Below are 24188 nucleotides of genomic sequence, written 5' to 3' on the forward strand. Positions count from 1 at the left end.
ATTCCTACAAATTTCCTGGACAAAAAGTGCCATTTAGAAGAAAGAATGCATCAATATTTTAAGCAAAATAAGTCCAAAATGATAATTTTTGACCAAAAACTGGATTATTTTTGCCCAATTTCTCAAAGTTCTCGATGTTTGAATACTGAAATGTGTTCCTGGTGCATCAAGAGGCATTTCTGAGTCGTTTAGAGAAAAGTCAATTTTTGGCCAAATTTTGGTAAAAATGTAAGGCTAACCCCTTGTTTTTTTTTTTCAATTTTGTCCAAAAAAAAAGTTCCTACACATTTCCTGGACAGAAAATGTATACAGTAATTATTCCATAATCACACATGGGTTTATTTTCAATCAATGCATCATTCAAAAACAAAAAAGAATAACTTTTTGCATCGCTAGAAAGGTAGTAGTTAAAAAACAAAACCATTTCCTATTGAGAAATAATTTGCTTAATTTAGTGATGTCAAAATAGAAACAATAATCTCCATGTGCGTGCAACTGGTAAGCGCAATTCAAAACGTACCATGACAATGGCATCTAGGTTCCATCTGAGAGTTTCGCCTTTTTGACAATATGGTACGTGGGTCTTAGTTGCTGTAGTCGTCTCTTCTTGGCTTCCTTCTTGTTCTGATGCTTCTTCTCTTTAGGTTTTGCTGCTTGGACTGGATAAGCAACAGCCTGTACATGAGAGGGGGGGGGGGAGAACAAGACAATCAATGAATGAGGAAAACAGAGGAAAGGGGCAAAATCTGACTTAATCTTACGTCATGCAAGAGCGTTTTGGTAAGACATATGTGTCAACACACAGAACAATGAATACAACCAAACTGACCATCACAAATTTTCAACAGTGTTTCTGTGTAACAGCTTTGTCATTCACAAGTCTGATAGTTTTCTGCATCATTTAAAAGTTGAATTTAAATCACTTATTGAAAATTATAGCTGTGCTCTTTATTCTTCACAGTTCACAATTCACTTGGTTACAGTTTATTTGAATAGCTTGTGACTTGACTTGAGTCTGGATGACTTGTGATGACATGTGATGACTTGTGATGACTAGTGATGACTTGTGATGACTTGTGATGACTTGTGATGACTTATGATAACTTGTGATGACTTGATATGACTTATGGTGACTTTAATATCATCATATTAAAGTCCTCACAAGTCAAGAGTCCCTTAAACACGTTCCTACATGTTTCCTGGACAAAAAGTGCCAGTCCAAAGAAATAATGCATAAATTGATATGACTTGTGACTGACTCGATTACAGCTCCTAGGAAAAGTGACTCTAATTTACCTGTAGCGCCCTTTGTTGTTTGCTTTGGATTCTGGTCTGTGTGATGACCCTTTGGACGTCAGCATAAGCATGAGAGAATGTCTCCAATCCCACAAGGCCCTTGATGAGATCCAATGCTTCCTGACAAAGCTGACGAAGATCGTTGTCTGGTGGAGAAATCAAGACAAGAAAGTCTGATTACTAAAAACCAATCAAGAAAAGCATCGCTGTAGATCCAGAAACAACAATCGTACTTGTTCATTCACAATGAGAGTAATAACAAGAAGTATCAGTTTCTTTAACAGTCTCAGTGAATTGACACGAACTGTGCTATACATGATATCAGAAACTACTTCTAAAAGATTTAATCAGTGGCTTCTAAAATTTCAATTCATAATTTACACAGATCTCATTTTTTTTTATGGTTCAACACCTTATCAAATACATTAAAATCCCTGAATGCATAGTGAATAATATAGTAAAATATTTTTAATGGTATAATTTTAATTTCCCCTTTAAAACATAAGAACTCAAAAGGCTGCTGAAGCTGCATTTCAAACTGTAAATGAATATTCAAATCCGACAAGGCAAACCATCTGATGTAATCGAACATTCAGAATGAAACCGTGCTAAAATTGACATTTTTCCAGCTTTTGTATTCACAAATCATGCTTCTTACTGTTTCTGTTAGATATTGTTCATTGTTTAAAATATTCCCTCAAAAACTAGTTCAGTAGAAGTGTTCACACAATAGATGTGTCTCACCTGCGTGTGACTTTTGATCGCCGATCTCCCGACACATCGGCTTCATCATTAGCTTCAGATAACTGGGCAATCTGTCTCCTCCTACATCCATTGCCATGGCAGCAAGCCACTTGACAACACAAGTCCGTCTCAGGGTCTGTTTGGGTGTCTTGGCTGCCTCTGAGGCAGCGATGCGACACATCCTCCTCAAGAACCAAGTCAAGTCAGCGGGGCTCTGAGTCCGACGTCCAAGTCCTTGTTTGTCCGTGTTGGTGGTATTCTGCTCTGCCGAGAGCTTGGGAGTCCTTTCATCATTTTCATCATCGTTTTCATCTTCACTGTCCGATCTCTCCTCCGTTTGGTAAATCTCAGTTTTATCCGGATACAAACGGTGGATGACTTTTCCAAGGAACACAAGATTTCTCACAACCTGAAATGAATTCAGTCATCAGAATAATTCAATTATCATAATATTGTCAAAACACAAAACTGTCAGAAACTAACCAGGTATCTTGTTAATAAAAATGTGAAGACTCAAGAATCTACCTTCTTGGGCTGCAAACATTTCATGTTTTAATGAAAATTGACACGAATTGGATAAATGTCACATCAAAATCACAATGGTCCAAGACATATAGTCGAGTCAATCATAATTTAGGTTACATGTCAATCACAAGTGAGTTCACGCATAAGACCAAAAGAACAATAAACCTAAATTACAATGCAAGTGCCCAAATTTGACTGAGAATTAGGCAGAAATATGCTCTCAAGTGCTTATGCTTGAAGTAGATAAATCCTAATGATTTCTTACCTGATCTCCAAGATCTTTGTTCAGCAAGGCCGACTGAAGCTGCTTGCAAAATGTAAAGACTAACTCCCTGACAATTTCCTGTCCATGGTTCAATGGATACTCCACCGCCTCCATTTTACCTGTGACTCCGCCCCTTTCTTTATCAGCCTTCCTCTTGCATTTTGTCTTCTTCCCCATCCGATTCTCATTGGCCGAGGTGTTAGTAGTCTAGGTACCAGACGCAGCTTTCAGCATGGTCCTGGCAATGATGTCTGGTTGTTTAGAAGCAAACAGGTCTCCAAAGAGCTGGGCCGAAACCAGACGCACCCAGGAGTGCGGATGGAGAAGATGAGATTGGATGGATCTGAAGAAATCAGAAAAGATCAAATTATTTCAAAGTGAATGAATTTTTGGTTTATCCGTTGAGTTGGCATTGGGGTTTTGACTAAAACCCTCTGCACTGGTTAGTAAAATACTGGGGTTTCAGTTTTAGTCAAATAAACTTACGACTACTTGTTACATTTATTTTGTTTTTCAATAACTTTTGGAAGGGTGAAAATAAATATAAATGATAAAATTTATTCAGATTCAGACAACCTAGAAAAACTATTCTGATTGTTTTTGCAGGTTCCACTAGCCAAGCTAACCAGTGCTGGCATTTCCTACTACTTTATCTCACTCCAAACCTTACCCCAGATTGCATTCAGGGTGTCTGTGTACGCCTTGTTGCCGATGATTGAACAGTGTTTAATCATCTTGGCTAACGTTGATAGCAAGTTGAACAACATGTGATCTGTATGTCTCTCCTCCATAGATGTATCATCTGTCTCCATCGCAGACATGCCATCCTGAGCAAGGACAAAATAAAGAGAAATTCATCATCGTAACCATTTTGTTAGGGGGGGGGGGTAGGGAGGTTGACGGGAAAAACAGTGTGGGACCAGTGATTCTTACAAGCGAAACCAACTCATCAATTTCAAGAAGTGTTGAACCCTTACTCTACTTCAGCCTCCAAAAATAAATATTCACTTGAAGAGAATGCCCAATTCCACCTGTTTCCAGGGTGAGCTTTACTATGTGGGTGAATAGCCACATGGCAAGCAATGTCAAGGCAATCGTCTGCTAAGCCCACGCCTACCTTCTGCAACCCATCTGGTTTGATATGTTCCTGTATCTGAGGAAGTATGTCATCCAACCGTCGCTGGAAACCTGCCTCCTCGGCATCGACAAAGATGCCACAAAGCTGTGAGGAAAGACGCTGATGGGCTGGATTGTCGTCATGGAGCCAGTGGGTTGCCATGGTGAAGAGTTCGTCTCTCTTCTCTACCCATAACTGGAAACCAAAAAAAATGACAAAAACAAAACATAAAAAGTAGGCCAAGAATTATGATAGGCCAATGAAATAAATAATATTCTGTATTCAATTTCTTCTAAATGATTAAAAACCTGGCTATTTCTGACACAATTTGAGGAGAAAAATTTACACTGGTTGCTCTGAAGTTAATTTCCATTCAATGGACAATTCTTTTGTAGGTTGAGGTAGCTTGCTCCAGTGGTAACTCTATTGTCTGAATGATGCCCTATCTAATGACTTCATGAGTGAAAAAATAAAAATTCTACACTGTATGGCATTCCAATTTTTATAATTTTTTTGGACATAATTAAAACATTATTTCTTTACCTTCTGCAGCAATGACCTGATGGCCAATGCAGTGATCTTGCGACATTTAGCTGATTCATCGATGACTAGTCTTGTTGCCATGGGAATAAAAAACATTCCTGCATACGTCTCCAGTGTTTTCTGTATCAATAACACCAAAATGTAGATCTAAAAATCAAAGAATGTTTTTCAGTATTAAATTGTTTTAACTGATGCTCAGAGTATTAAACTCCAAATGTTAACAAAAATTGTTGAGCATTATCTTATTAATTATATTCAATATCCTAAGATAATAGGGAGGTTTCGCAAGCGAACGGATACGCTTACACTTACGTTTAGCTATCCGTATCCGTTTTTTACTTACGTGTAGCGAGCGGGATATGCGTGTCGTCTGCACGTTTAGCGGATAGTGAGTGGCGTATGACGTCATACGTGCAGACGACACACATATCTCGCTCGCTACACGTAAGTAAAAAACGGATACGGATAGCTAAACGTAAGTGTAAGCGTATCCGTTCGCTTGCGAAACCTCCCTAATATTCCATTTTTTAGGTAATAGTATCACACCTCTGAGTTATGGAACAATAATTTAATATGAAACTTACAAGTCTAAATATGATGAATTGAGCTCATCAATAGAAAATTCCCCAAAAAGGAGGATTTCTGACCTGTGGGAATGATGAGAAGATAGTGGCCAGCATCTCCAGCGAGGATTCATGGCCAGTCTCAAGGTCAAAGTTCAACTGTCTGACATAGAACTCTAGGTGGCACTTCAGTTTGTTCCCAAGAGGGTAGTCCAGAAGGAAATTCAGTACAACCTGTGAAAGAAGAAACATGCAAGAAATATTGCTGGTTTGTGCAAAAGTGCAAAACATCAGAGTGCAAAATCAAAACATTAGATTTTGCTTACTTTTAAACTCATATTTTTTTTAGGTCTTTAGAATTAGACAGTCATTTTCAAATATTTCTTATTTCTCATCAATTTATGTCCACACTCCTTATTTAAAAACAACGACTAGATAAATGTCCAATAAATAATTGCAACCACAAAGATATAAACGCCAGTCAATTCAACAGTATAGTCAAAAGGTTCATTTGAAAAACTTGTGATGGGACTGGATGACTTGTGAAGACTTATGACAGACTCAACTACAGCCTTGCCCCAAAACTGTAAACATTCAAAAATCTATTTTACAATTCTTGAAATCTTACTTATGGTTAGGGTGGAACATTCTTGGTACAAAGAAAAGCTTGAAATCCTACTTATGCTCAGTCTTTACTATACCTGTCTGCATTGTAATCTGACTGAAGGACTCTCTGATGTAATCGATAGCTGAGCAACCTTCTTCATCACATCGTGCATCTCGGGTACAATCAACTTCCTCGACAGAGTAGCCTGATGAAAACTAAACAGAATTGATTTTCAGGTGAATAAAGCTACTAGACAGAAGTGTGATTTGAACCTGCAACCTTCAAATACTGCACAGGTGTTTGACAGACTGAGCTATCAAGCCCTCAGTTTGCATTCTCTCAGGTGAGAAAAGTACCGCTATGGCAGTCTTAATGCCTCAGCATCATAGTAGGTGAGGCTGTGATCTCATTTTAAGAGAAGGATATTCTTGGACCATGCTCCTTTTTGTGAGTGCATAAGAAGACCTTCTTCATGCCAAGAATAGAAAGCCAGGTGTTAACCATTTACCTTGAGTAGACCGAATGCCGTGGCTTGTCTGGTGTGATCATGCATGTCTTCCTCTGCATAGGTCAGTAGAACCTGTAGTTGTTTCTCATCGATCATGTGTTGCTTCACATCACGGACTAGCACTGTGACAGCCTACAAACAATGACAAGTCAATCACAAGTCAGTCACAAGTCAGTCACAAATAGAACACAAGTCAATCACAAGTCAATTGCAAGTGTATCACAAGTAAAGCACATGTCAAATACAGTACACGTAAATCACTAGTCAACCATGAGTCAATCATGGATGAATTTCAAGTCAAGCACAAGCCAATCACATAGCAATTAAAATTTTAACACACAAGTTTATCACAAGTCAATCATAAGATGATTATCTTATGATTGACTTGTGATAGAAGTAAAAAACAAGTCAATCACACATGTCAATCACAAGTCAAGCAGTCTTAAGTCAAGTCACAAGCTTTTCCAATAATTTGCAACATCAGGCATTCCTTTCTCACTGTTAATCCCCTGAACTTGAGACAAGACTTGTGAGAGACTCAACTACAACTCTAAATTCAATTTATATTTATTCCATTCATTCTGCTAGAATAACATGGCTTTATAATTAATTTCTGATTTGAGGTTTTAAATGAACGATATCAAAAACATATGTTTCGTTCATCTGACCTTGAAACAGCTGACGACGATGTCAAAGTTAGCTCCTTTTGCTGCTCCCGCCATCGCGTGGGTGTGCAGGATTTTGAAGAGTATCTTCGTCAATCTGAATGCACTTTTGCTGATGGAGGGCAGAGGGTACCGTAGCATCCATGTGATGCAACGGAGGGCCACTACTGTCACCTAGACAAAGGATGCCATGGATGTCAAAAGAATGAAAAAAGATGAGTTCTGAGGCTCAGATGTGTTCTACCTTTAAAATATGAGAACAAGCAGACAATTGTATGCTGTCTTCTATGAAACTGCTGGACATTTTTACACGTCCATAAAAAATATTTCACATATCGGCAATGAGAAACGGTTGTTGAAGGCATCGTTTGGTCTAGAGAAGCAAGTATGGAGATGTGAGTTTGCAATTACTACCGTATCGATTTTCTAGTTGGAGAGCTAAATGCAGAAGAACCAGGGTTAAATGAAAAGAACTGGGTTCTAAATGAAGATCTGAGATGAGCAGGATTTAACTGACCTTGGTATATTTGGAAGTGAGTGAGTCCATGAGGATGGGAATAAATGGATCCAACATCTGAAGGTGTTGCTGGTTAGATGGAGACAGCTTGGATCGCTTCAGATTCATGTGCAACAACTAAAGTCAAATGCAAAAAGGACAAGTTACTTGCTATCAATAATTGTTTTCAAAGAAGGACCAAACACTACACATGCAAAATAAATTATCTGAACCATCAGTAACACACAGTTGAAAATCATACATTATATCAGAAGTGAAAATAATGAACTAATGTTAGCATACCAGTTTATTCCTAATCACACATTTTTAAACTGATTTTCCAATCGACCGTGAAAACAAACATGATTTTATAAACATTGCAAGGACTTTCAAGTACAAAATGAAATGAATACACATTTCTGTTCAAGTGCTAGCTTAAATTTACTTCATCATAAGCCAATAAAAATTGTTATGAAGTTTTTCGAGGTGGGTAGTCTTACCTGCAATCCGAACTCAACAATGAGGTGCATGTTGGTCTTTTTGCTGACTTTGGGTGCGACTCCGCCCTTCTTAGGGGTTGGTGGGAGGAGATAACAGCTTTCTGGGCCAGCCTGGGGGTCCGGTGGTTTGGTCTTGGCCTTGTCACTGTCAAATGCAAAAACAATTCAAGAAAATCGTTACAAACCAACATATATTTTGTGACGTAAATGAGTATGAAAAATTCTTCATAAAGTGATTCTCATTCTTGAGACGCTTGATCGGGACAAAGGGAAATGTTCCTTAGTATGTAGGATTAAATTTTTGGACTCCAAAAAAAGGTAACAAAGTAAATATTATAAAAAAGGCATTCAATGTTCAATTATATAAGGTGTTTATTTTGAATTAATGTTTACTTCATTAACAGTGATGAGCAGAGGTTTGTGTCATGTTCTGAGAACAATCAACGGTTCATACCTGTCACTGGGGTTGAGGAATGGAATGGTCTCTGTTGCCAGTCCGTGAATATAGATCAACATAGCATCCACAGTAATGCCTGGATTGGCTATCAGGCCCATAGTCACATGCTTCAGGACATCCGTAGCCTTACGCACAACCTTGTGGTTGTGGCTTACTTCAAGAATCTGTAACAGGTTTGGGAAAATAGTTTGGAAACTTACTAAACAATTCTGTCCAACCTAAACCTTCTCCCAAACGTTTCCCAAAATTTGCAGCTAAACAGTTCATCAATTAGGAATCATTTGCAGCTTGTATAAACCCCTAAAATGTTCCCTCTAAACCTGAACCTTCGCAATATGCAGAAATTTCAAAGAGACATTTATTGCATTCCACTCAAGCAAACGTTGCCAATGGTCGCCATCTTTTGTGCATTGCCATTGGGTAACTGTTGGCAACATTTGCATTGCTTGCGTGAGTGGGACACACCCCTGATTTGAGGGAATTCAGTCAATAGATACAGGTTGGCACAAGAGTTACATCCCAAACAAAATATTCTTAAAAAGCAACAGTACAACACATAATTAAAGAACGCCAATCATTATGACAAAAGAATGAAAATCAAAACCACTACCATTTGGAACTAAGGTGAAATAGTTCTTTTAACAGTTTTCTTGAATCCAGCTTAGCCATTGTAAAATCTTAATCCATACATAAACTACAGAAATAAACGATTAATGGAGAAAAATGAAAATCAAAGTAAAACCAACCTCTTTGAGTGGGATTAAAAGCTGTGTCAGTGAACTCTGACCTATGACCTTAGCTATCATCTCATAGGAGTCATATCCCTTGATGCTGCGAGCCTCTACCAGTTTACCCACAATGCCTTCTCCTTCCTTCTCATCAGCTACTTCGCCAAATAGCTCCTTGTTGATCACCTACAAAAGTACACAAGTGCAACACGGTAGAAAATCAGTAAACAAGAACTTCTTTGGTTATGAAACACATGATATTGTCAGTTGCTGTTGCTGCTCCAGCCACTATTTTGGAGTTGACGCTATTTCTCTTTTTGCTGCTGCTGTTGTTGCTGCTGCTACTGAAGCTGCTGTGTTTCTAGTATAAGGTGAAAGTATTATCCCCTTACCTCAATCATTGAGTGAATGCTGGTGTCAAGATCTCCTGGTTTGAGTGTTGGTAAGGCGCTGTGTAGGAGAGCGTGTAGGGTGAAACTCAGAACGTGGAGCTAGAGCAGAGAACGGATAAATATGACACAGTGATTATCACATCAATCAAATAGTTCTAAATATTAATATTACATATGTTTGAGCAGTTGGGTTTCTCGAATCTAATTCTGCCATTTTTTAAAATCTGAATTAAAACACCATATGACAAACTTCAGAAGTAAGTTATTGTTTGGGGCAATGAAAAATAAAAAAAAACCAGTCAATTTGTTTTGTTCGACTTTCTAATTAAATGCATTTGTGATTAGTGATTTCTAAAAACAAACATTACGTATGTTTGGACAGTTGGGTTTGGTCAGTGGTACTTTCTCTAATGGTTAATTTCGGCTGTAGAACACACCATGCGGAATACTTCTCAGTCACTATTCATTCAAATACATTTAAAGCCTCCTTGGCCAGACTAAAGTACATGAAAACATGAAATTCATGGCCATGATTTTTCAGAAAAAAATTCCAAGACTGACCTGATATCCCCTAGTCAAGGCATGACACAGCTCCTTCAGGATAAACGGGAAGTATTTTACCCCCAGTGATGCAAGGATCTTCACCAGAGTTTCTCTGCTAACACCTCGGACGTCTTTAGCTCGACTCTTCAGCATCTGACACACCTTGACTAGGACTCCAGGCAGGCTACGGTGCAGAGTTTTCTTGGGTAAGGCTTGTAGGAGTTTGACCATAGCTAAGGCGATGGGAACACGGAGGATTTCTTCATCCTCAGCGATGCTGTAGCGAGCTTTTTTGTGGTGTTCTTCGCTCTTAACCTGAAATTGTAAATTCAAATTGTGTTTAGAAAAAGCCTCGATATATTTCAGCCCAAACAATATGGCGGTCAAATAAAATTGTATCTTGTCAAATAACTGATTGTTTTTCATCCATTTTTTTGGTCAAACATTTTCCATCTACCTTCTTCGTGAGTGTCTTGTGTAGCTTTGGTAGGATGCTGGCAACAATGATGCGGTGGATCTTGGTTGCCAAGGCAACATTATTCTTGAGTTTGTCTGCATCTTCATGTGAATCCAGCTCTGCTGTGTCTTCATTTTCTTCATCATCATCATCTTCATCGTCGTTGTCCTCATCTATATCTTTCTCATTGACGACTTCTTTATGTTCACCTTCATTGTTGCTTTTTGCATCAGTTGATTTATCATTGTCACCTCCAAGGTCTGGTATGAGAACAGACAAATAATGTTCGTAACTGTAGACCTTCATGGCTAAGCAGCTAAGCACAGGATACAGTTGCCTACAAAAACAGGTTACCAGCCACAATTCCGTGTGGTGATTACTGCTTGGCACTGGTTCCCAGCTCATTTTTGCTTAGAATAAAGGTTTGCACAGCAATCATTTCTGCTTATCTCTCCATGAAATTAGGAACAATTAAATGGTACTCAGAAATAAATACCAATCTACTGGGGGGTCTTCTGAGCAATTTACAAATAGAAGAATAGTTTTTACTATTAACGCATAATGTCCTACCTTCAGATGAATCTTGACTAGGTTTAACAGATGTTTTGCCAACCTGTACGGACTCTACTTCTTCAGAGAGCGATAGATCAAAAATGAAATCCATCTAAGACAGCAACAACTAACCTAAAACAAATCAAAACCAGAAAAAGATAACAATTACATTTAAAGTAAAATATGTAAGTTTAGTAACTATACGAAGGCCACAATGCCGGTATGGCTTCAAGGATTGAACCAGTGCTGTTGTTGAGTCCATCAGACTTGGAAGTTATTGAAGTGAACAGTGACAAAGGCATTCCTGTCTTGCTGTGAATCCCTTGTGACGTTTGACCAGACTTGTGAATGGACTTGTAATGGACTTACAACATTGGATTGCACATGCAACAAATTTGAATCCAAATTTGGTTCACAGCATTGACAAGGGGAAAAAACATGATTATTCATTAGGTGTCTTTTGTTACCTCACAGCCGTTTTCTGTTGATCTATGCTTCGCATGACAAGCCACAAGTACTGCTGTAGTATCAGGTAGTACCATCGCCATGGTAACTGCCCAGCAACGGCTCCCACAGCACCAATGGCCTCAATGACAAGGTTGGGGTTCTTGGCAGCTATCGTCTGGTCAAAGATGAGGGCTGTTGCCATGGGTAACAGGAACTGATAGAGGGCGCTGTAGGCAAGATCACCCTGTCTGGCATGGTGTGCTAGACGACGCAGCGCTCGCATCCGTCGATGATGCTGTAATCAATCAAAATAAAAAACAAGTCAGGTGTGTTTACAAACACAAATGCCCCGCAACCGTGACTGTTTCCATGACATAACACCACTCTAACATCAACTTACATGTACCTTGGTCAAATGGAACGTTCATTGACAGCATTAGTGTCTTCTGTAGGTTTTATATGAATTAATCCCTAATCCCTATGATCTCAGAATAAATACAAGATTTCTATTGTTTTAGCAACTGTGACCTTGACCCTTGACCTTTCGACCCCCAATGCGATAGGCTCCTTAGGATTGCCAAGGACAATCCACAAACCAAATTTGAAGTTCATATGTAAAGTATATCTCAAGTTATCACGCTGACAAAATTTCTTTTGTTTTTGCCACTGTGACCTTGACCCTTGACCTTTTGGCCCCAAATGCAAAAGGCTTCTTAGGATTGCCAAGGACAATCCACAAACCAAATTTGAAGTTCATACTTAAAGTATATCTCAAGTTATCGCGCTGACAAAATTTCTATTGTTTCAGCCACTGTGACCTTGACCCTTGACCTTTTGGCCCCAAATGCAAAAGGCTTCTTAGGATTGCCAAGGACAATCCACAAACCAAATTTGAAGTTCATTTGTAAAGTTTTTCTCAAGTTATCGTGCTGACAAAATTTCTATTGTTTCAGCCACTGTGACCTTGACCCGTGACCTTTCAGCCCCAAATGCAAAAGGCTTCTTAGGATTACCAAGGACAATCCACAAACCAAATTTGAAGTTCATATGTTAAGTATTTCTCAAGTTATCGTGCTGACAAAATTTCTATTGTTTCAGCCACTGTGACCTTGACCCTTGACCTTTCGGCCCCAAATGCAAAAGGCTTCTTAGGATTACCAAGGACAATCCACAAACCAAATTTGAAGTTCATATGTTAAGTATTTTTCAAGTTATCGCGCTGACAAGATTTGTCCGGACACACACACCCACCCACCCACACACACACCCACACACCCACCCACCCACCCACGGAAGGACAAGGCGGAAACAGTATGCCCCTTCGGCTTCGCCGCGGGGCATAAAAACAAAAAACTGCTATTCACTGCATCAGAAGTGTGTCTGGACAAAATTTGAAGTGATTATTTCTTTTTTTTCAATTATTTTCTAAAGTTTATGGAACAGAAAAACCAATTTGTGATGTTCAGAATCAGTTTACTTAAGATTTAAAATTGTGATCGGGTTTTGTAAAGATGAAATGAGCACAAAGCTTGCCATGAGTTGTTACACAGATTTGATTGTGATTAAAAAGCAGATTTGAAATGAGAGATTACACCACAAACAAAAAGCATCCAAAGTACCTGTATGTGTCTGATGTTCTCAAAGAAATCTTTTTCTATGTCCGTATCCTGCAGGATTCTCATACATTGGAACTGAGGATGATCTGGGAACAGCTGGACAATGTCGGAGAGAAGACAAATCATCTCATGTCTGGCGTTCTGTCAGGACAAAAAATGGTTTCAGTTAAAATCAATTAAAATACCTAACAAATAGTAAATTGCTTGCTGATTACTGATTTGTGAGTCAAGTCCTCATGGGTCATTCACAAATCCATCACAAGTCAAATCACAAGTCAATCACATGTCAAATTACAAGCACATATATCACAACAAATCACATGTCAGTCACAATTCAAATCAAAGGTCAAATTACAAGTCCATCATAAGTCAAAGTGTAGGTCCGTCAAAATTCAAATCAAAATTCGACCACATGTAAGATGAAAAGAAACACATGATTGACATAGCAGTCACTTTGTCATAATTCATCAGCTTGAGATCAACCAACTTTTGAAAAATGATTAATATCTATTATTATATTTTGTGGGCTGAAAAATAAAAAGGAATATCTAAGGTCAGACAAACTCCAAGATACATTACCTCTGACTTTAATCACAATGCATCCCTGATTGCTGGAGCATATTTGTGGATGACAATGCCATTGAAATGTTCAGTGTTTGGTTCCTGTGATGATAACTTCTGTAGGAGTGCCTTCAGGAAATGGGCCGAGTTATCTCGCATGGACATGTCTTCAATCTAAAAACAAAAAGGAATTGATAAAATTGTTAAAATCTTATATCTACTGCAAGATGATTACCGGACATAGCAATAATACTCTGGAAAATTTAGTAAGACTGACAATTTAAACTATTTACCATTACTCTTTGTATTTCATGTATTGCATCTCGAAATGCATGCCTCACATAAAAGAATTCAAAAATAAACTATACGTTTACTGGACAATGGAACATTTTACTTACCAATAGATTATTTAGCACAAATCTATGAATGATTGAATACTTAAAATTAAACCTAAAAGTCTACATGTAACTGTGCTTCTTTAAATGTCTTCTTTAAATGATTTGCAAGAATTTGTGTGAGATGAGAGTAATTATGTTATGTATCAACAGAGTAAGAATAAAGGTGTAGGCCAAAATGTTAGACACATTACAAATTTCTTTTGTCATTTTATAAGAAAAAAACACACTTACCTTCATTATCATGTAGAAGCAGTTGTATACAATTGGAGTCACAAATGCTATGTCAACCGTTGCCATAGCAGCAAGTCTCTCATTGGCTAATTTGAATCCAGCCAGCCTATAGGCATAATCTGGCTCATCAATGTGTTTCCGATCCCAAGAATTCAACTGTTTCATGAGACGAGCGAGGTCCCCAAGGTTCGGGTTGCTCTGTGCCATCGCTGCGAAGACCTCACAGAGAACAGCTCGAGACTGCCGGAACGTCAGACGATAGAACAGTGCTGACAAGGTTCTGTGATTTGTAATGTCAAAAAGCGCATTCAGTCAACTTTGTTTGGTAAAACAAGGGCGGTTCAAAACTCTGTAAGAACATAGTTGTATATTAACTTAAGTGAGGTATCGCACAGATTTTCTCAAGCAACTACAGGGGGAAAAATGTGAAATGCAGTGCATGTACATAATATATATGCATTACAGTTGACAAATTTGATATGCTTATAAATATACAAAATATTGGACCTTTTCACACATTTCATCAATATGAAGGTAAACATCTGCCTTGATCTAACAAACATAGAAACCCAGAACTTACCCCAAGAAGTCCGCAGGATTCTCACACAACTTGATCACATTTCTGATTGTGTGTAGAATGTCCAGCTCAGTAGTCTGTCAAAACAAAGGGGACCAACCAAAATCAAATTCAGGCTTGTTTTTATCAAGAGAAACATACGCTTTTAGTTCTGCTTACAAAATTTGGATCCTAAATTAAACAAGAAGGATTGCCTATGAAATTTCCAGTAAAAACACGGGAAAAATGAACATGTTTGAGTTGCAAATTTACCTCATGTTTTTCATTGGTTCTCCTCAAGAATGGTAGAAGTAGACTAACCAACACGGCACTCTGCTCAGGATCACTGATGTACAAGCTTATCCTGTCAACAACAAAAAAATGACAAAAAATGTTGTCTAGACCCCAGACAAATAATTGAAGTGTCAAATTGGGTCAAAGGGTTGAAGTGTGATAATGCCCGACAACATGGTTACACCCTTCTCCTGGCTAGTAGATATCTCTGCCAGACAATTAAACGAATATTCCCCATAGTCAACATTGAATAATAGTCAAACATATTCATATATTCATTTAGTCAAATATTCATACTATCATGAATGCATATATTCATATATTCAGAATACGATATGAAAACTGACTTGGATAGTATGTTGAGGTCTTTCATGGGTAGACTTCTTCTGTCTTCTTTCGTCTGAGTGCTGTGACTGACTGATGAGCTGAGATATTGCAGAACAGCAGGTACATACGGGAAGAGTAGCTTAGTTCCATAGCTGGGTGGCTCTGGAAAGATATATAATAAAGTAGGAGCTTAGTTCAACTATCTATTCTCTTTTTTTGGACAAGTCTTGTCGAGGGATCCTTGTGGTATGGGTTCAAAACACCATTTTTACCTGATTTTTTTTCTCTTTTCTAATCTGAGGCTTTGGAGGATTTTTTTTAAAAGGGAAATAAAGTCTGAATTTCATTATGTTCGAATTCATTTCTTTTTGCTAATTTTATATTTTTCCTCATGTTTTTCAGAGAAGAAAAGTCCAATATGTCATAACGTATACCCCATGCGAATGTCGTTTAGGAAAAAAAAATTGCCGGTCCAAGAGGTTGCATGATTACAATGTGACCATCTTCTGAATGCATTCTATTGGAGTCACATTGACAAATTGAATGATGTAAAAATATGTCAGATCTATCACACGTACCTGTAAACTCTCTGTCTTCAATCTTGACATCAATAAGGTCATTGACCTGGAGGTCTTCGTCGACCTCTTGTCCATCTTCAATCCCAGAAACCTCTTGCATGAGAAGATGCTCTACAATCTCCCTCACCATGGCAACCACGGAGGCAGAGACGGTTGATGCAGACAGGAGAGCAGTGACGCTTGGAAGGATGGTGCAACTTGGCCTGGTGGGGTGATGCTTGGCTAAAAGAGGATGGAATCTGAAAGAAAAATCAATATCACACCGTTTTTTAAATTCATTTCAGATCATCTGAACCAAAGATTTTACAGGTATTACACAAAACCAATATCACAAGTAAACAAAAACAAAAAATACCAGAATTTACTTGTTGACAAATCAATTTCCTACCTGGGATTTTTACTCCAGACCAGGATTAGCTTCAGTAACGGGGTGGGACTCGCAAGGCACTCATTGGCTAATCTGTCACTCTGAGGCCACACCGCTGCCTCAAAGATACAGTCAATCTCACTGGCTGAGAGGGGGTGTTGCTCAAAGATCCCAAAGAATTCAACCAATCGCAGGAGGGCTAGCTGACGCAGTTTTTTCAGTTGGCCAATGGCATAGGTTTGGATCTGCAAGGGTTGAACACAAAGTTAACTTTTGTGTTCTTTCACCAAAATTAAATTTTCAATAAATACATCTGCTTTATCTCAACTGAACAGGAATTTTCATGCATCTGTGACATTAGAGAACATAAACGTTTTTTTTAATATAAAGTTTGAAAAAGTACATCCGCAAACTTGCAAGAGTGCAAGAAAATGAGCTTTACTCGGCAGAAAACAACACACTTCTCAGGAATACAAGTCAAAAATATATTATATGACAAGAGACTTTGGGAGATAACCTGTTTTGTGGGGTGAAAATTAATAACGTAACAAGCAGTAACAAAACCAACAAAACTTCAAGGAATCTTTGTGCTTAATTTTTGCCAACATGTGACTTTTCTGCTACAGACCTTCAGTTTGATTTAAAGTTTTTGTTTTTTTTCAATTGCAAATGTCTTTTTTTAACACACCTGATTTCTCTGGTCTAATAACTGTGCATAGCTGGCAAGCAGAGTTATAACTAGATGAAGAATCTTGGAAGCAAATGGTTCGATCCGATGACCCAACTTACTGAAGATTACTCCGATGGTGTCCAGCATACTACAAGATAGGACAAACAGAAATAGGATTGTGACACAGAAACAGCTGTTACCAATTAATTACTGACTGGATTGACCTGAAACATGCCAATCGTCAAAGAAAGAGGGCCTTACATTTCAATAATCCTAATAATAAGATCTTTCACTAGGATACAAACGTCAGGTACTTTGATTTCTGCAAAAGAAATGTGTTCATTATTTTCTTCAACTACCTCATGTCAACTACAAAACTTGAGAATTAGAACAAACTTGGAAATATGTACAATTTAAAAAAAAAAAAGAAGGTTTTCCAGCCTCTGTTTACCTTTGTTGTTTGTTCAGAGGAATGACAGCGGATGGGCTCAAGGAACCAAGAAAATCAGTCATCATCAAACGACAGTCATCTACAGAAAAAAAAGAAACAATAAATTAAAATAAGATTTTAAAAATATCAACACATGCTTTAGAACAGTGTTTTTGACCAACAGTTTTCACAATGCTGCTGCCATCACTGAGTTGGCCCATGAGTGAAAGTGATTAAATGCCCCAGACTAATAAATACAATAAAAAATCTGCTAGTCATATAAGATGAAAGCTACGCAAGTCGCTTTGAAACAAAACAAGCACAGGAACCATCAAACACACCAGGCCCTTGATTGATACCTTTCAGGATGAGTTGGCATGGCTCCAAGACTAGATCCAGAAACACACTCATCTCACTGGAGGAAGAACCAGCAATGAAACGTAGAATGGTAGCACGACGAACAGCGCCCCACTCTTTCCTTGGGTGCCAGGTCCTGTCTTGCTCATCATTTTACCATAAAGAATCCTGCAAAGATAAAAGTTATGAGTTTCAACAAAGAATGATTGATGTAAGCACCTTATACTTAATTGCCCAGAGCATCCTAGAAAAAGACTACCTTTTTTTTTGGGGGGGGGGGGTGTTCCAATTTAAACAAAACATTTCCAACTTCTGAATCTCACCTCAGGAGAATTGGCAACAGCCCCTCCCTGTGATTGTCTGCCACTACACCCGTTGATTCATCAATGCTGAACTGGACGAGTGTCTCACGGAATTTCTTATCCTCCATGAGTGCTTCTAGACTGTCGCGGTAGGGAGTCAGGTAGGGATGGTTGTAGTTCATCAGGCAGGTTAAGACTACCTTCTGGATGTCCGGGAAATTACTTGACAGCAACTGGAGAAAATGGCCAAAAAAAGGATTACAAATTATCCTTTCATTTCAATTTAATGTAACTTGCACATCCATGTGTAAACAGTAGAAGTTTCAAAACAATTATGATAATTCAAAATATAAAATACATATTGCTGTTATGGTGATGAATTTTATAGTGATTTAACTTACATCAAAGTAGAGCTGTCATAGCTGTGGCTCCTTATACATTGACTTGGGATCTTTGAACTTACTGAAGAGCTGTAGATAGGTTACCAATACTCTGAAAAATAATGAAATAAATGCTATTTGTTTTAAAAAGTAAAGGCTTTCAAGGAAGGTTTGACGTAACGTGTAAACATTAATGTTACATCTCAAAGTGTTGTCACTCAGAGAAAAAGGGAAAAACACTCATCCTAAGTGGCTTTATCTCTTAAGGACAAAATTCTCTTCAGGATTTTTACCTGTACACAGAGCCTTTTCCTATCTTCTTTCTCCCTCTCTTTAGACTTCGTCTTGGAGTTTCATCAACATCCTCCCCCTCCTCTCCTTCCTGAGACTCCGCCCCTAAATCCTCCTCATTTTCATCATCATCCTCCGTCTGATCTAAGCTCATGTCAAGTCCAGTCTTTGTTCTGATGTCTTGAGTTGGAGCATTGTTGACATTGGATGGGTGATACTCATTTCTAAGTTGAAGATGATCATCAACAACATTGTTTTATTCACTTAACAGAAATTGGGATGGCAACTTAAAGAAAGAAAGAGAAAAAAATGTACTACATATAGTAACTCAGTGTTAAAGGTTTCACAAGATATGGAACAAAGCATTTGCACAAATTGGTAAGGGGTCAGAAAAAGAAGAGATTTTATGCTGCACACAACTTCTTACTCTGTTTTTCAGTTTTCAAGGAGTAAACATGAAGATTTTCAAAAAACCTACTTCATTACTTTTCAACTGTGTATTAGGATTCTCAATTCATATTACCTGAAAGACAATCAGAGTAACATTGCAAAGTCTGGTGAACAAAAACCAAGATTTTTCAACAAGCAAAATATTTATCTTAAAAAGGCATCTTACTCAATAAATCTGAAGACAAGTGGTACGAGATCCCTTGACCTGCCCTTAGCACGATCAGCAAACTGAGCCATTGCTTTCCACATCAACTGACGGACATTCCAATGGTCTTGTCGATCTGCATCTGCAACACTCTCTGCTTGAACCCTACTGAATAATGCTGAGAGATCGTCAGAGTTTGGACTTTGAACTTCCATGGAATCAATCAGATTGAGGTTTTTTATTGTAGTTTCCATGTAAGAGGACTCAAGCAGCGTCGCCATCTTCTGTAGGTGATCCGTGTAGACAGACCAGAAGCATTTCTTGTCCATGCCATACGCGTGGGTTCTGAATTAATCAAATGTTGAGCACAACAAAATTAGCCACTATTCTACTTTCAGACCTAAAAAATATGAGGGGGTTGTTTAAGAAAATAAATTACTCACTTTATCATTTCCATGATGGGTTGACATAGCAATTGGAAGTTTATGTAGAGCGATCCAATGAGATACTTCAAGGCAACCTGACAAAAAAAGAGATAAACACCTGATTAAAAATGACAGAATTCAACGCATTTTGCCATCAATGTTGTGAATCCCACCATAAATTGATAAGATGATTAAACTATCCAAAATCTGTCGTTTATGAGGAGCACCTGTTTATTGAGGTCAGCAGTTCGCTGTTGTCTACTGTATACTCTCCACATCTGCCAATTGTGGCCAACAAAGCACAGCTGTGTCATGAACACCCGTCAATTGGGGGATCACCTGTTTACCATTGCCACCTGTCCAATGTGGCCACCTGTCGGTGTTTACTTCAACACTGTTCCTATTATAACGCACCTCTTTATACTCTCCCAGTGGTACATTTGGCTGCACGGCATCATAACTCAATCTCTGCAGTAGCTTCTGTTTCTCTCTGTAATCTTCAACAGTTGCTGGGACCAGCTCTGCCTCCAAACACAGCTTGAAGACGCAAACTTGACGAGTATGCTAAGATTGACGAGGAGGGATTTCAAAATGCAAAAATCAATGTTATTTAGGTAGAAGGTTAAAGATGGAATTAACTGGAGTGTGAATTGAACCTGAGAACTGGAACACCGACTGAGCTTTCTAGTTCCATGTTGGTGGTCTTTTAATTTGTAAATGTCTTTGCTCACCAGGTGCTTTTTTGAAGTCCATTTCCCTTTGAATTTTGGTTAAGACATACCAACAAATTCAGTTTCATTTGTTGTTTTGCAAATAGCAGTCCCCCCCCCCCCCCCGAATATTTCTACTTACCAGGTCTGGTATGGTAGGGAGTTTGACTGGGAACTGGGATAATATCCGTAGGGTCAACGTCTGAACCTACCGAAAAGAAAAGATGAATGAAAAAATGAAAAGTTCTTACTCAAGAGAAATCTCAGACAGTCACAGTCAGTCAGAGGACATATGAATACGAGAAAAAGTATATTAAAATTCAGTTTTGTGGAATCTGTTCAAATATTTGATCGAACCTGATCTTGTGTGGAGAGGACAGATTGGGCTGTTGAGCTGGAAGAATGAGCTTCAGTTTATCTGCAGCGAGAAAGCTGCCATCCTGGTCTCTGACTAGCTGGGTAATGTACAGATCTCCTATCAGAAGGGCATGTACACATGTGGGGTTGGTTCTGTGAGAAAAAAAATGTAAAACAATCAAAAATAATTTTCACTCTTTCTAGTTTACTTTCTTTCAAACTACTTGGCACCACAACACACCTCAGTTGTGGTAAATTTGCTAACCTTCACAGTTTACAGACTAACAATGATAAGTATTAAAAGTAAACAAGATTTTTGTTTAATCATTTGCGACATCCATACCAAAACCAGCAAACAAAAAACCAATCTCTTGCTATAAAGTGTCTGATGTAAGCACGGGGTACCACATTTTATAAATGGTGGGTCATCCTGCGACCTAGCATTTCTCTCTTAACAAAACAAAGACAATAAGTACCTCAGAATATTCCAAACAAAGTCTTCCTGTACTAAGGACTGCATGGGTTGGCCCTGGCCACACTGTAGCAATGAGCACATGGCCACCGACAGCAGATACAGAAGCATGTCTGAACAAATAAACACAAACAAAATGAGAACATCAGTTTTCTGGTTTTAGGATACTCGGGGAAAAAAGAAACTTGGGCTTCAAAGAGACATAAACCAGAGGCCATTGTCAAAGAGTTTCATAACATTTGATCTATTAATCAAGTTGTAAATTTATGAATTCCTAAGGCATTAAAAATGCTGAAGTCACATACCTTTGACTGTCTCATCTTTCTGATTTTCAGCAACATCCCCCAATGTCGTTATGAGACTCTTGAGTTTGGGAACAACTCTCGCCTTGTCAAGAGGTCTGTCAAAAGAGGAAGGAAAAAACACACTCTGTAAGTGGTTAATTATTACATAATTATACCTGCGCACTACTAGCAACATGGGTTTGCATGAAGACAGCCAAACAATGATTCTTGCAAAAAGTTGCTCCTACATGTAATTCTCGTTTTAGAAATCTCAGGTGAATTACAACAATCTTCAGAATAAAACCTTGTCTTACCTGGTGCTAGGCAAACACACGAGGGCAGCCCACAACACTGATACTACGTTGTCTTGTCTCAGTAACTCGGGACTGAATTCAAGGAGGGACAGGAGATATTCTGGGAAGTTGTCCGCTCGTTTCTTGTTTCTTCTTGCTCTTGGATTGGCTATTTAGCAAAAAAGTTACAAATGAAACAAGATATATATTCTTAATTGTTGTTGAATTTCAAGAATCTATCCTTTCAACAGTTGTCATGTCTGACAACAACTCAATCTAATGTATAACATTGAACAACTCAGTTCTTACCTGTTATAAACATCAAAACTGAAGTCCATGAGGTATGGTTCATGACTCTCCAGAACTGATCCATCTGTTGTTGAGGACTGCTTATGGAGCACCAGACTACACAGTGTGAGTAGGATGTCATGGTTTGATGAGGTAGACTTGCTGCCAATCCCAGTATGGCAAAAATGCAGCAAAGGGTGCAATGTGTCCTAAGTAATATGGTAAGAAACAGTAAGCATGCATTATCATCAGTTGAAATCGTCAAGTTGATGAGGAAAAGCTTAAATGAAACTGGATGAAACTAAGGTCATATTTCGAGAAAAACCTACTGATTTCCGACACAAAATGGCGACAAATCTATGATGCAGGCAAACTGAACAAACAAAAAGAAACTGATACAAACCTTTTCAAATGAGCGCATGGAGAAAAGTTGCTGGCTGAATCCCAAAACCTGTAGCTGTGAGTAGTGGCTGCTGAACACCTACAAAGACAAAAATTGAAAGGAGAAATCAAATCTTAAGATAATGTTAGCCCTGATCCATGGACTTACTGCCTTTTTCTGATTCCTTGCCATTAAGTTTGTGGCTACAGGTGAGTGCAGTATTGGAGCAATTTAATACTCACTGATCTGACAAGATGGGTAATGACATCATTGCGTAGGTCACACTGGCTTGCATTGAGTAGAGCTGCTGTTAGATCTAACAAAGTGTCACCACACTGGCCGGGTAGTATGCTGCCCTCTAGCAACGTCAAAAGGACCTGAAATTGGGCGGCGAGGAAATAAGAAATAAATCTAAAAGTTTAGAAGAAGCCAATTGGGAAATATGCTTCTGCACCCCGCTAAATCACATGATTTCAAAAGATGATAGGGTAAACATTGCCAAACTCAAAGTTTAAAGTCTATTTTCATATTTTGTTTGTTTAATGCGAACTGTATTCACATATTTCCACACTAAAACTTTGTTCTTTATAAAGAATTACCTTCTATTATTGCAGCAGCCATTCTGTGCATGCTTATGATAACATTAAACTCTCGAGATTATAATAATAATAATAATAATATCAAAAATGTGTACTTATAAAGCGCATGTAACTACCATTATTGGTGCTCAAGGCGCTACATCATTAGTACCCTGCTCATTGGGCCAATAACATTCCTAAGACAATCTCAGCTCCCTAGGGAGTATACAGCTCGATGCTCCCATTTCAGCACAAAGCAGCTAAAGTCAATCAAAACAACCATCTCTGCCCTCACAGGTACCCATTTACTCCTGGGCGGGGAGAACCAATGAGTGACAAAGTGTCTTGCCCAAGGGCGCACACGCCAGTAACCCCAGACTGGACTTGAATCCACAACCTGTAGAATTACCCGCAGATCACAAATGCAATGCTCCAGAGAGTGACCCAAGCGAACACAGCCAATAACAAAAGAAGTTGGTGAACAGCGCAACAGAGGTAACTTACTTCTGCATATGTGTCTGGTTGTTTGATCAGATATCCGCTGTGATGTCCTATCCACTGAGTGGTTAGTGCTAGTAATCTGTCGAGTTGATCAGCGATTTGTACTTTCCGGTCAGTGTCTGCCTCAGCAGTGAAGAGTTTGTGCATTGCACTCACACAACTCTGTGGAAAAAAAGAAAGCATACTTAATTTATAATGCGACACTGGTGTCTTTTAAAATGACATTATTTCTTATGTACCAGAATCTTGACTTTACTTGTGATGTACTTGTGACTGGACTTGTGATGTACTTGTGACTGGACATGTGATGTATTTGTGTGACTGGACTTGTGATGTACTTGTGACTGGACTTGTGATGTACTTGTGACTGGACTTGTGATGTACTTGTGACTGGACATGTGATGTACTTGTGACTGGACTTGTGATGTACTTGTGTGACTGGACTTGTGATGTACTTGTGACTGGACTTGTGATTTACTTGTGACTGGACTTGTGATTTACTTGTGACTGGACATGTGATGTACTTGTGACTGGACTTGT

The 24188-nt window shown here is 38.5% G+C and overlaps 1 pseudogene; it reads right to left on the reverse strand.

Annotated features, from left to right (window-relative positions):
• Positions 1-253: 253 nt before the first annotated feature.
• The window catches only part of LOC119722926, a 30866-nt pseudogene continuing 6931 nt past the window's right edge, over positions 254-24188 (reverse strand).

Source organism: Patiria miniata, unplaced genomic scaffold (assembly GCF_015706575.1).
Source record: "Patiria miniata isolate m_02_andy unplaced genomic scaffold, ASM1570657v1 HiC_scaffold_16, whole genome shotgun sequence".
In the NCBI taxonomy this organism is placed as follows: domain Eukaryota; kingdom Metazoa; phylum Echinodermata; class Asteroidea; order Valvatida; family Asterinidae; genus Patiria; species Patiria miniata.